Source organism: Pseudonaja textilis, chromosome 1 (assembly GCF_049901715.1).
Source record: "Pseudonaja textilis isolate UNSWEBS1 chromosome 1, rPseTex1.2, whole genome shotgun sequence".
Lineage (NCBI taxonomy): Eukaryota > Metazoa > Chordata > Lepidosauria > Squamata > Elapidae > Pseudonaja > Pseudonaja textilis.
This window is the reverse complement of record NC_141990.1, coordinates 54639724-54652238: the sequence shown is the minus strand read 5'-3', so window position 1 is coordinate 54652238 and position 12515 is coordinate 54639724. Positions and strand designations below refer to the sequence as shown.

Here is a 12515-nt window from a genome sequence, read left to right as displayed (position 1 = left end):
TTGTAAGTCATTGATATTTTGATTTTCTTTTCTTTTTTAAATTTTTTATTTTATTTTTACTATATAAAGAAAGAGCAACAATTTCAATGTCTATATAAACAGTGTTGTCTGGGCACAGTTAGTTTGAGCAATAGCCATCGTCATCATCATTGTCATCATCATCATCATCATCATCATCATCATCATCATCATCATCATGTTCATTGGTAGTGATCATATAATAACAGTATTTTCTCCACATAATATCAATACTTAATTGTTTATAGTAAATCATACTGATAATAAATATATTTTGATTTTCAACAACACTGCATTTTAATCTGTTCACTAGTATAACATAAGCATGACTAATTAACATCTCCCTTAAAAAAAATCCCAGATAGTCCCTTAGATGGCATTTTTTGCCATCAGGAATTAACAAGCTTCTCCTCCAACAAAATATACCTTTAGGGGCCACATTCATGTCTTCATAATGGTACATGTCTAAATCTAAAAAAGCAGATAAATTATTGACTGAGAGTTAAGTAGTCCTGAGCTTAAGGCTGCAATGTAAGGGTTTATATATAGATAGTCCTCACCTTACAGCAGTTTATTTAGTGACTGTTTAAAGTTACAATGGCACTGAAAAAAGTGATTGATGACCATTTTTCACATTTATGATTGCTACAGCATCCCCAGGGTCACAAAAATTCAGAACAGAGGTGGGATGCTACTGGTTCGGCCCGGTTCTACAGAACCAGTAGCTCTGTAGAGCAGTAGACACAGAACCGATTTGCTGCGATGACCTTTTGGTCACTTGTTTGGGTCACCCACCCACCCGGGCTCTTTTCTGTCCTTTATTTCCTGTTTCTTCTACCTCAGCTGCTTTGCACGGCACAGCTGAGGTTGAAAAAGTAGGAAAAAAGAGGATTTTCAAATGCTGCACACCAGCACACAGCACTTGTCAGCTGTCTGGGTGGCATTTTGCAAATGTTTTTGGCACAATTTTGCACACATTTTGCACAAAACACACTCTCACCGAACCGGTAGTAACACCGGTTGAATCCCACCCCTGATTCAGATGCTTGGTAACTGGCTTGTATTTATGATGGTTGCAGTGTCACAGGGTCATGTGATTCCCCTTTTGCCAGCTTCTGACAAGCAAAGTCAACGGGGAAGCCAGATTCACTTAACAACCATGTTACTAACTTAACAACTGCAACGATTCACTTAAAGTTCGTAAAATGGGGCAAAATTCACCTAACAACTGTCTTGTTTAGCAACAGAAAGTTTGGGTTCCATTATGGTCGTAAATCAAGGACTACTTTTATTGTTCTACATAGATAATAACATTTCAATTGTGCATGGAAGTTTATCCATTAAAAATTCCCTTTCTTACAGCTATCACCTATAAGAAAGACTCATGTGATATATTGCATGTGGCTTTTTCTGACCCAATGCTCTGCTTGGTTGTCCTTATTCAAGTCTGCAGTCTGCATAAAGCATTTTTTTTTACTTGAAATGCTATAGGTGATTCCCATTTTTCTAAACTGGTGTCCTTCAAATGGGATATTCCTTCTGGAGGATGGCAGGTTGTGAAAGCTGGCTGAAGTTCCCAGCCTGGCTGCTGTGTTACTTGCCTTTAAGCACTTGCCTGAGCTTTAATCGTTTTAGCTAAGGCGCTCCCTATGCCATGACATACAATGGGAAAATCATGCTGCATTGCGTGGAGTGTGAATCAATGACTGCTAGGTAATAGGCTTCTCGGTGCTATCTCTTCAAATGTTAGCCTAAAAGCTAGAAATGGCTTTGGTTACTTGCAGCTACTTAAAAAGCAGAATTCGATTTTAACAGCATTGCTGTCAAAGGACTGCAGTGCTAACTCTATAAAGTAGCATTTCCAGAATACAGCCTTCCAGCTACATTTATGAACTTGAACTTATGAAGCTAAGAGTTTCCTTTCTTCTCAGTCTCTTCCTCACTGTCCTGTTAGGAAGTAGAAAAGGGTGGCATTGAACCGCCCTCCATCCAGGGGTGGGATTCAAATTTCTTAACAATTGGTTCGGTGGGCGTGGCTTAATTTGTAGGTGTGGCTTGGTGGTCATGTGACTGGCTGGGCGTGGTTTGGTGGTCATGTGACTGTGGGCATGACCAACCCAATGTCACTCACGTCAAGGGGTGCCTCGCCTGGCCCCTCCCCTCCCAGCCATTCCTTGTCACACCCAGCCTCAACTTATCTATAGTTCTATAACAATGTTGTTCACCATTTTTTGACTTTATTATCTACGTACTGTAGATGTACTTTCATGGACCACTGAAAGGAACAAATGGCTCACATGCTTAACCCAAGAGTGTGACAGGCAACAGGCTTTTAAGGGGCTGCCACAAAGAAGGGGAGAGGCAATGTATTTTTCAAAGAAGCAGAAGGCAAAACAAGAAGTAATGGATGGAAACCGAACAAAGAGAGAAGCAACCTAAAACTAAGGAGTAACTTCCTGAAAGCGAGAACAATTAACCAGTGGAACTGCTTGCCACCAGAAGTTCTGGGTGCTCCATCACTGGAGGTTTTTAAGAAAAGTCTGGATAACCATTTCTCTGAAATGGTATAGGGTTCCCCCCAATGTCCCTTCTAAGTGTTATTCTGTTACTCTGACACCTTTCCCAGTACCTCTACTCAGAATTTGGCACCCTCAGTTTCCATGCCTGAGCAGGGGGTTGGACTAGAAGACCTCCAAAGTCCTTTTCAACTCTGTTAAATATATGTATTTATGTTCTGGACTATAGACATGTAAACCCTGAAAAATACCTGGGCAAAAGAAAGGCAGTAAAATCACTCTAGGTGTAGGGACAGTATAAAATATTAATATATAATAAAAAATGGAACAATTAAAAATAGTACAACAGGGTTTTTCTCTCTCTCTCCTTTCCTTCCTATTTCTCTTCCTTCCTTCCTTCCTTCCTTCCTTCCTTCCTTCCTTCCTTCCTTCCTTCCTTCCTTCCTTCCTTCTTTCTTTCTTTCTTTCTTTCTTTCTTTCTTTCTTTCTTTCTTTTTCTTTCTTTCTTTCTTTTTTCTCTCTCTCTCTTCCTTCCTTTCTCTCTTGCTCTTCCTTCCTTCCTATTTTAATTTCTTTCTTTATTTTTCCTCTTTATTTCTTTCTCTACCTTCCTCTTTCTCTCTTGCTCTTTCTTTTTTCTTTATTTTTTCTCCTCCCCCTCCCTCCCTCCCTTCCTTCCTTTCCTTCCTTGTCTCTATCTCTCACACACACACCAAACTCTCTCTTGTGACACACACATACACACATACAGACCCCTGGTCTGGGGAGAACTTATCAGGCAAACTTCAGAGTAATGAGCAGTGGGACTGTTAGATCTGGGAGGACGGTTCAAGAACGGAGGCAAGACTCAGATAGCAACAACAGCTCTTTATTTGTGACTTCAGATCTGAGCAACTAACCCCAGCCGCAGCAGCCCTTTATATAGGGCTGGCTACGGCTAGGCAGCCAATGAAGGCGATTTGAGTTTGCCGCTCTTGGCAGGGCCAATCACGGCAGCCCGTTTACTAGCCAATCGCATCAGTCTATGGCAACCAATCACGATCGGTCATCAGCGGGCCAATCAGATTTGTAGGCTACGAGCCTGCTAGTCCAGAACAGGGACAATGAAGAAAGCAACAGCCCCAGAACATTTATTTGCCCTCCCTTTCGGAGCATATGGTCGGTGGCACTGGCGACGGTGGCATGGCTATGGGAAGCCCCAGGAGTTCCCAGCCTCCCTTTCAGGGCACAACATGGCAACGGCGGTGGTGATGGTGGGGCAGTGGTGGTGGCAGCGCGGCTATGGGAAGTGGCCCCTGGAGTTCCCGCCCTCCCTCTTGGGGCACCTCCACCACTCCTTTCAGTCCCAGCACAGCAGGGAATTTGAATGGCTATGGGCCGCCATCGGCACATCACCCTGAGGGCTGCCTGCTCACCCATCTGCCAGCTGGACTGGCCTGGAAACAATGCCCCACCTTGGCCTTCACCTGCCTAGCCACTGGCTTCTTGATGTGAGCAGAGGCTGCTGGTTAGAGCTAGAATTGGAATAAAAAGGCTGTGTAGCTATAGCGGAAAGAACTGGGGCAACACCATGCAGCTTGGATGAGCAGCTGTGAGCGAGGTGGTGGCTGCTCTAGCATCAAGAAGCTCTGGTTCTTTCTACCAGAGATGTGCAGCCTTTTCTTCCAATTCTAGCTATGCCCTTGCACTTGCTGCCGTGGGAGCCCAGCACCACTGTTCCCATTGCTCCAACCAGCAGCCTCTCCTCCTATCAAGCTGGCAGCCAGGTGGGAGGAGGCCCAGGATGGGCACAAGGGGGAGGAGGCCCAGAAAGATCCCAGGCAGTGAGGGGAGGCCCGGAAAGGCCCTGGACAGTGGGGGGAGGCCCAACAAGGTCCCGGGTGGTGGTGGAAGGCCTGGAAAGTTTCCGGGTGGTGTGGAAAGGCCCAGAAAGATTTTGGGTGGTGGTGGTGGGGGGGAGGAAAGGCCCCAGGTGGTAGAGGGAGGCCCAGAAAGATCCTGGGAGGTGGATGGAGGCCCAGCAAAGTCCCAGGCAGTGGGTGGAGGCCAAGAAAGATCCCGGGCAGTGGAGGGGATGCCCAGCAAGATCCCGGGCAGTGGGAGGAGGCCCAGAAAGGCCCTGGGTGGTTGGCAAGGGCCCCAGAGAAGGCTGCAGGAGGCCTGGGGAGCCCCAAGGAGGGCTGGGGGGCTCTGGGAGGCCTGGGGACAGTGGAGGAAGGACTAGCGCGACTTGCAGGCTTACCTGTGAGCAGGCAGATCAGCAAAGAGGCTTGTGTCATAGCGAAAGGCAGGCAGCAATGGCTGCCCTGGTGGGTGGGCAGAAGCAGGCTGCAGGCATGTTGCACATGCGCATGAGGTTGCACATGTGTGATAGGGACTGACCAGGCAGGGAACAGAGAAGCAAGCAGAGAGGGGTGGGGCCAGCCAGAGGCCCAATTGACTGGTTCTCCGAACTACCGGGAACCATAACAACTGGTTCATAGAACCAGTGCAAACCAGTAGAATACCATTCCACCCTCCATTCTATTCTGCCTCAGAAACAAGGCCAAGGATGGGACAATTTGGTTTCAGAAAAAAACTATCCTGTAATCTGCAACTCTTACACTGCAAAAACATATGGACTACACAACTCGATCAGGGCAAAGCAAGAGACGCAATCTATATAGACTTCTGTAAAGCCTTTGATTCAGTGGTACATGACAAGCTACTCCTAAAACTAAAATCTTATGGTATCTCTGGACACCTACATAACTGGATAGAAGCATTCCTGTCACACAGACAACAAATGGTCAAAATTGGGAGCGTCCTATCAAATTCTGTACCTGTCAACAGTGGTGTCCCCCAAGGCAGTGTTTTAGGACCAAGTCTCTTCATACTCTATATAAATGACCTCTGTGATCATATCAAGAACAACTGCATTCTCTTCGCTGATGATGTAAAGCTATTCAACACCACAGACAATACTGCTACCCTTCAAAAAGACCTCGGCTATGTATCAGAATGGTCAAACAAATGGCAACTTCAAATCTCAACAAATAAATGTTCTGTCTTACATATTGGCAAAAAAAATAGGAAAACGAAATACAAGCTGAATAGTCAAGATCTTGTTGATCATCCAAACTCTGTCAAGGATCTTGGAGTACTCATCTCTAATGATCTAAGTGCTAGAGCCCACTATAACTACATAGCCAAAAAGGCATTAATATTTGTTAACCTAATCTTACATAGCTTTTTCTCTGGTAATATCACACTACCAACTAGAGCATACAAAACATTTGCTAGACCAATACTCGAATACAGCTCATCAGTCTGGAACCCACATTACGTATCTGATATTAACACAATTGAGAAAGTCCAGAAATATTTCACAAGAAGAGTTCTCCACTCCTCTACTCATTGCAGAATACCTTATGCCACTAGACTTGAAATTCTAGACCTAGACAACCTAGAACTACACCGCCTTCGGCCCGATCTAAGTATAGTATATAAAATCATACATTGCAATGTCCTACCTGTCAATGAATACTTCAGCTTCAACCATAACAATACAAGAGCTCACAATAGATACAAACTCAAGGTTACCCACACCAATTGCAGGAAATATGACCTCAGCAACAGAATAGTGAATGTCTGAAATACTCTATCTGACTCTGTGGTTTCTTCCCCAAACCCCCAAAACTTTAACCTTAGGCGTTCTACTATTGACCTCACCCCTTTCCTAAGCGGTCTGGAGGGGGCGTGCATAAGCGCACCAACGTGCCTACTGTCCCTGTCCTATTGTTTCTTTTATTTTTCTTATATGTATCCATGTATTCATAACTATGTTTTTATTTATACCTATTATCTTGTAAGCAATTGACAAACCAAATAAAATAAAATAAATAAATAAAAGTTCAAGAAAAATGCTTGGTAAATTCCTCTGGATTCATCTGCCCTTCTACTGAATCTTGTACAAATAACACTGACCAATTCCTCTTAAGATGGGATAGACTTAAAAGGGAGGAGTGTTTTGATAGCTGGCCAGAAAAGAGCAATTAATTACTGCTTGTATGTGTTTTGCACCAGCGTAGTCAGGCTCCCTACAAAGACGCTCAAACAAAACATGTTGAAGATACTCTTAGATGGTGCATTGTATTTATGGCTGGTAATCAGTTCCCTCCCACCCCCACCACATTCCCCCCTTCCAAATTTTCCTGCCAGAGTGACCAGGCTTGAAATTTCAGAAAATACTCCTGCCTTATCTAAAATATCTGTTCAGGAGAGATTCCCACCCCTCTTACTTTCCCTGTGCAAGTTAATATAAAAAGGTGAAATTCAATTGATCTTTTTCAAACTGTAGCCAGACTTTTAAGCCTGAAAAGGAGATTACGTTTAAATCTGTGGTGTGAAAAAGGGTAGATCAAACATACACACGTTCTTTCTCTTTCCTTTCCAGTTCCTTAATCTTTGTTTTTGTCTGAAGTAAAAAGATATAAATTCCTTCTCTCCTTGCAACCACTATAAAGATTACTTTTAACAAGGATTGTTTTCCATTTTTAAGGGTAACATTTATTTATTTATCAGTTTTGAATCCAGGAGTATTTATTTCTGTTGGAATAAATCAGCACAAGTTAAATTGGTAAAAGAAGCCATGGGGTGCAGTGGTTAGAATGCAGCACTGCAGACTAATTCTATGACTGCCTGCAGTTCGATCCTGTCTGGCTCAAGGTTGACTCATCCTTTCATCCTTCTGAGGTTGGTAAAATGAGGATCCAGATTGGTGGGGACAATGTACTGACTCTGCAAACCGCTTAGAGAGGGCTGTAAAGCACTATGGAGTGGTATATAAGTCTCAGTGCTATTGCCATTGCTAAAAAGTGACCAGTCCAATCTGCTTTGAATGGCCAGCAAGAGTTAAGGCAGAGTTAAGGCCCACCCCTAAAATAACTCATCACCAACAGGGATGATCACAGGCACCATAGATTGCTTGTACAAGAAAATTTGTGTCACAAAATGGGAAAAATGACTTCTCTTAAACTGGAACGGCTAAATGTATCTGCCTTTCTGGTGAGTTGTAGATGACATGCTGGTAATATTGCTAACTATATTTAAGGAGTATATCCCATATAACCCTTAAGTATAGTTAGGAAGGTATCTTCATGGTACAGTGAGAGTGACAGGAACCTTCAGAAAAGGAGGAAAGGATGATTTCCTTAGAAGAAGTCCCACATAAGTGTCACACACATGTATCTTTTCTCCTATGCCTAGTCTCACTTTAGGCATGAAAGCTGGCAGGGCAACTTTGGGCTAGTTTCTGTCTCTCAAATCAACCCACCTCGCAGGATTGTTGTTGTGGGGGAAAAATAGGAGGAGGAAGGAATATTTGGCTTATTCAATGCTTTTGAGTTATTTATAAAAATAATAGAGGCGGGATAAAAATATACTCATCTAAAAATCTATTCAAAGAAATAGAAATAGAAAAATCCACTTTTGCTTTGTTCAATTGGCTGAAGTTGAAGAAAATCAATTACTTATCATTTAGTTGGTTACTACTAAACACTTTATTTTAATTGGAACTGGAGTGTTTGAGAGAGAATACAATGTTTTTGTAAATTACTCAAAATGATAGAAAGTATTTCTATGAAAACCATTACATGCCATTAACAAGTCAATACATTTCTCAGGAAATGAACTCAGCTTTTATTATTAGAAATTGCCATCAATTACTAAATATTGCTGAACCAATTACTGTAGTTCTGAATGAACAAATTAAAATTATTGGCTGGATATTAATAAAACCAGTTACGGATTTTAGTGGTAGAAAAGTGGTTAATAAATTATTTGTTCTGGGATTGCTTATTAGTGAGAAATTTGCTATTTGGGGATGCAATTCCTTCTACAGAACATTACTTCCATGTGGAAAAGATGAAAACATATTTTTAAAAAGAAAAAAAAATGAGAGCAGTTAATGAATTAAAGCAAAAGGTAGCTACAAGTTCTTGGAATTTGAATCCATCTTGTCCATTTTTGCATGCCTGAAAATTTATACTGAAAAGACAGTTGTCCTTTAGTTTTGGTGACAACAAGAACATAGTTAGGCCTGGTGATTATAAAGACACATTTCCTTTGACAACAATGCAATTCTTTGACACCATCTTCTTCACATTTGTCATTTTCTTCTTCAGGGATATTTTATTGATTTCTCTCTCTAGCCCACAGATAATGGAATTTCCTGGTTGCCACCTATTTGTATACTGACCATCTCCAACCCTGTTTAGTCTTTGCAAGCTTAGCCAAGGTTGGCTACAGACTGCTACCTACTGTGAATCATTCTGTTTCATAGTTATTCAATTAAAATGTGCCAGGTCAGAGTTCTACTGTTGATGGAAAAAGGATTCAGCAGGAACTTTATATTGGAGAAAAACAAAATGTTCCAATTCATCCCCATTTTTCTCAGCAGCTGAAAGATCTACCGGAACATAAGAACTGAGAAATGCAATTATTTTGGGCATGAAATACACATATAATTCAAAAATTTTCTCACTTTATCTAAATATCAAACAGAATCTGTTTCTTATTTGCTACCATATGTACATCAACACTGGAGGACCATAGCAAATCAACAGTCCCCCCTGGATCACACAATACTGGCTTTTACTTGAATCTCACTCCATATTTTTGAAATATTCTGATGCAGATCCTCCTCCCTTTCCCCATTAATGAAGACAGTATGTTTTGTTTGCCATTCAGAATAGTGTATTTTTGTCCCAGCAAGACATTGTGCCAACACTGCAGAATGTAAGTTACACTAAAATTCCCTAGCTAGGAAAGATTTGATTCAACAGAAGAGAAGATTAGATTTATGTCTCTAATGATAATCCATAAGCAAATGTTCAGGATAGTTTTAAAAGGGATTTTATGGACTTCTGATCAACCTGACAAAAATCCATTAGATCACAGTAAAATCCTATGAGACACCAGCTCAGCTCAGAAATAATCATATTTCCATCTTTATTTTTTTCTAGAGAGGATTGCCAGTAGAATGTAACAGTATATGCTCCCAAATTAAGATTATATTGAATGAAACCTTTTGGGAGACTTTTATTTACGTGTTATTTATTTGCTCAGGGATTTTACATTTACATTTCTATCTTAGCTGGGTGTGCTGCAATAGCTTTTAGGTAATTCACTGTTCCTACATTAATGTGTAGATTTGATACTATTTTTATTGCACTGATTAGTTTATAGGACTATATGAGAAAACCATGCTTTGCCTCAATATGTTGCTTTGATACAGGAAATTGACACTATTTGCACTGTTGATGCTCAGAGATGATGCAATTGGCCACAGCAAAGGATTTGGTGAAACTTCAGAGGCCTCTTTTGGCATTAGCCAAAAAATGGTGTCTATGAGTGCAGCTTTATTTTACTCTTTCTGGCAAGGATTTTTTGTGAAAGAACATCAAATTACTCATCCTTTTATAGCCCTATTACTTTAGTCTTTATTTAGTTTATTCTATAAAAGCATTGGATGAAGCCTTGTTTCCAATGACTGGCTTAAAAACTATATCATAGGTTTTCCACTCCTTTCTTCTCGTCTCCTCTCCTCTCCCAAGTGAGCAAAAGTATGAACAACTAAATTCAATAATGCAAAGGCCTAGATCCAGGAGTGAGATTCTACCAGTTCGCACCTATTTGCTAGAAACGGTTGTTAACATTCTAAGCAGTTTGGAGAACCGGTTGTTAGAAAAAATTACTGGCCTAATCCTGTAAGGAAGGCAGGAAGGAAATATTCTGGTGTTGCTTACATAAACTGCCTCTCTGTTAACCTTATTACATTCTTGGCAGGACTAGACTTCCTGTCTCAGGAACTTCTCTGGAGTTTTTTTTCCCTCCTTTGCTGGTATTTTGCTTGTGTGGAGTGACCATTTAAAGTTACAATGGCACTGAAAAAAGTGACTTATGACCATTTTTCACACTTACGAGTGTTGCAGCATCCACACAGTCATGAGAGGCCAGGTGAGGAGATGTGTGCCTCGATGTGAGTGATAGAGTTGGCCACGCCCAGCCAATGACATGACCACCAAGCCATGTCCACCCAGTCACATGACCACCAAGCCACACCCACCAGCTAAGCCACACCCACAGAACCAGTTGTTAAAAATTCTGAATCCCACCCCTGCCTAGACCTGTTTTTTTTCAACCTTAACAACTGCGAGACACTCCAATTTTCATTTTCATGGTGGATGAGGAATTCTGGGAGTTGAAGTCCACATATCTTAAAGTTACAAAGGCTGTGAAACAGTGCTCTAGACATTTTCTTTAAAAGCTTTCCATAATTGAGGTCCCACATCATTAAAGTATTATGAAGCCTAGCCTCATCATGTTTATTTTGGCACAAGAAGGGTTGTGTGATTCTAAGTGGAGAAATGATCAGAATGGAATGGGAAAAGAATTCTGTGGTAAATGGTTGAAATAATGTAAGACTGAGGAACCTTCAAAAGAAAGAAAAGAACTCAGGGTTTTAACTCAAGATGGCATCCTGATGATGAAGTGCCATTGCAACTAGAAGCTTGTTGTTGCAACCAATTGCAATATAACTCAGTAGTAACCTTGAATAAGCAATGCTATTTTGAAGGCAGTCATGAGGAGAGAGAAAATATAACTTCTAGCTGGGGTTAAAGATGTGCTCATTGCTAGAACAATACAATACAAAATATTAGAGATCTGGAAAGAAGAATAAAGGAGAGCAAATCCAATATTGCTATAAAGATATTCAGAAGCTCTTGAAACTGACAAGCTCTTGTTTGCTTTTTATTTTCACTTCCTCTCTCTCAATTTTTGTCTTGTGTGGTATAAAAAGAGGATTTTTATCCCTCTACTTCCAGAATTATACCCTTCTATCTCTAGCTTTCTAGGGCAGCCGAATCTAAATCAGCCAAAATCAATTTGGAGTGATCAAATCAAAAGGATTTAGACGAGTTGGAGAGGGAAAGGCTTGATTTTTGGATATGCTTAAAAGTAGAGGAGTCAAGGAAATAGCATGGTCAGAGAAGACCTCTTCCCTTTCACAATTATCCTCACCAGGTGATAGATCTTGAGGTTTATGGACACTTCCAAACCCTGAACTGTTGTACATACAGACAAAACCTTAGTCTACAGTTAGTTATTAGATCAAATTCTATGCTAATATGTTTTGTAATTTTGAATCTGAGCTTTTCACCATCTTGTACCCTCCAGATGAGTCAAACATACATAGTGACAAGTATAGCCATGCTGGGCTGGGGAGTGTAGATATTAAAACACAACACCTTTTGACAATACAAAGGGGGAAAAATTGTCTTAACTATACTCTGTCAACATGGACTGGGGAGTCTTGGATTTAAAGTAGATAGCTACAGGAATTCTTCAGATCCTCAAAGAAAGTACAGACAATACAAGAGGAGACATAAAACATGGTTGTTTAACAAGACCCAGTGTAGTCTTGAATATAAAAAGGAATACAGTGTCAAAAATATTTATATGCTGAGGTTGGAAACTTCAAAGTCTTCATGACAGAACTAAAAAGTTTAGTGTTAAAAGAGTATAAATGGCGGTATTTCAGAAATTTGAAGAAACAAGACAGTAACATTTTATTATTCACAATTACAGCGTCTATATCCACATGGGGGAGGACATGGTTTATTTCTGTTATTTCTACTTTGCCTTTCAACAATGATTTATATCAAGGTATATTACCATACAGTCATAAAGCACATTGCATATAAATAAAACAAGAACAAAACAAAGAGGCCCGAGTAACATTACTATTCCAAACTCTCCAGTTATAACATTAAGTACTGGGCTTTATGTTTAGGACAAAGGCACTGGAAAAAAAAAACCCCTCAATTATTTCTAAAGCCAAAATTCTATACCATAAAGCATCGGTGTCAAACTTGCGGGCTGTGGGATGGATGCATCACATGCTCCCACCCAGTTTAGCAAAGGGGGAAAGAGTTCTGA

The 12515-nt window shown here is 40.8% G+C and overlaps 1 protein-coding gene across 1 annotated transcript in view; it reads right to left on the bottom strand.

Annotated features, from left to right (window-relative positions):
- Positions 1–12515, bottom strand: part of LOC148127624 (ALK tyrosine kinase receptor-like) — a 213346-nt gene that overhangs the window by 75983 nt on the left and 124848 nt on the right. The gene's annotated exons all lie outside the window — the stretch shown is intronic.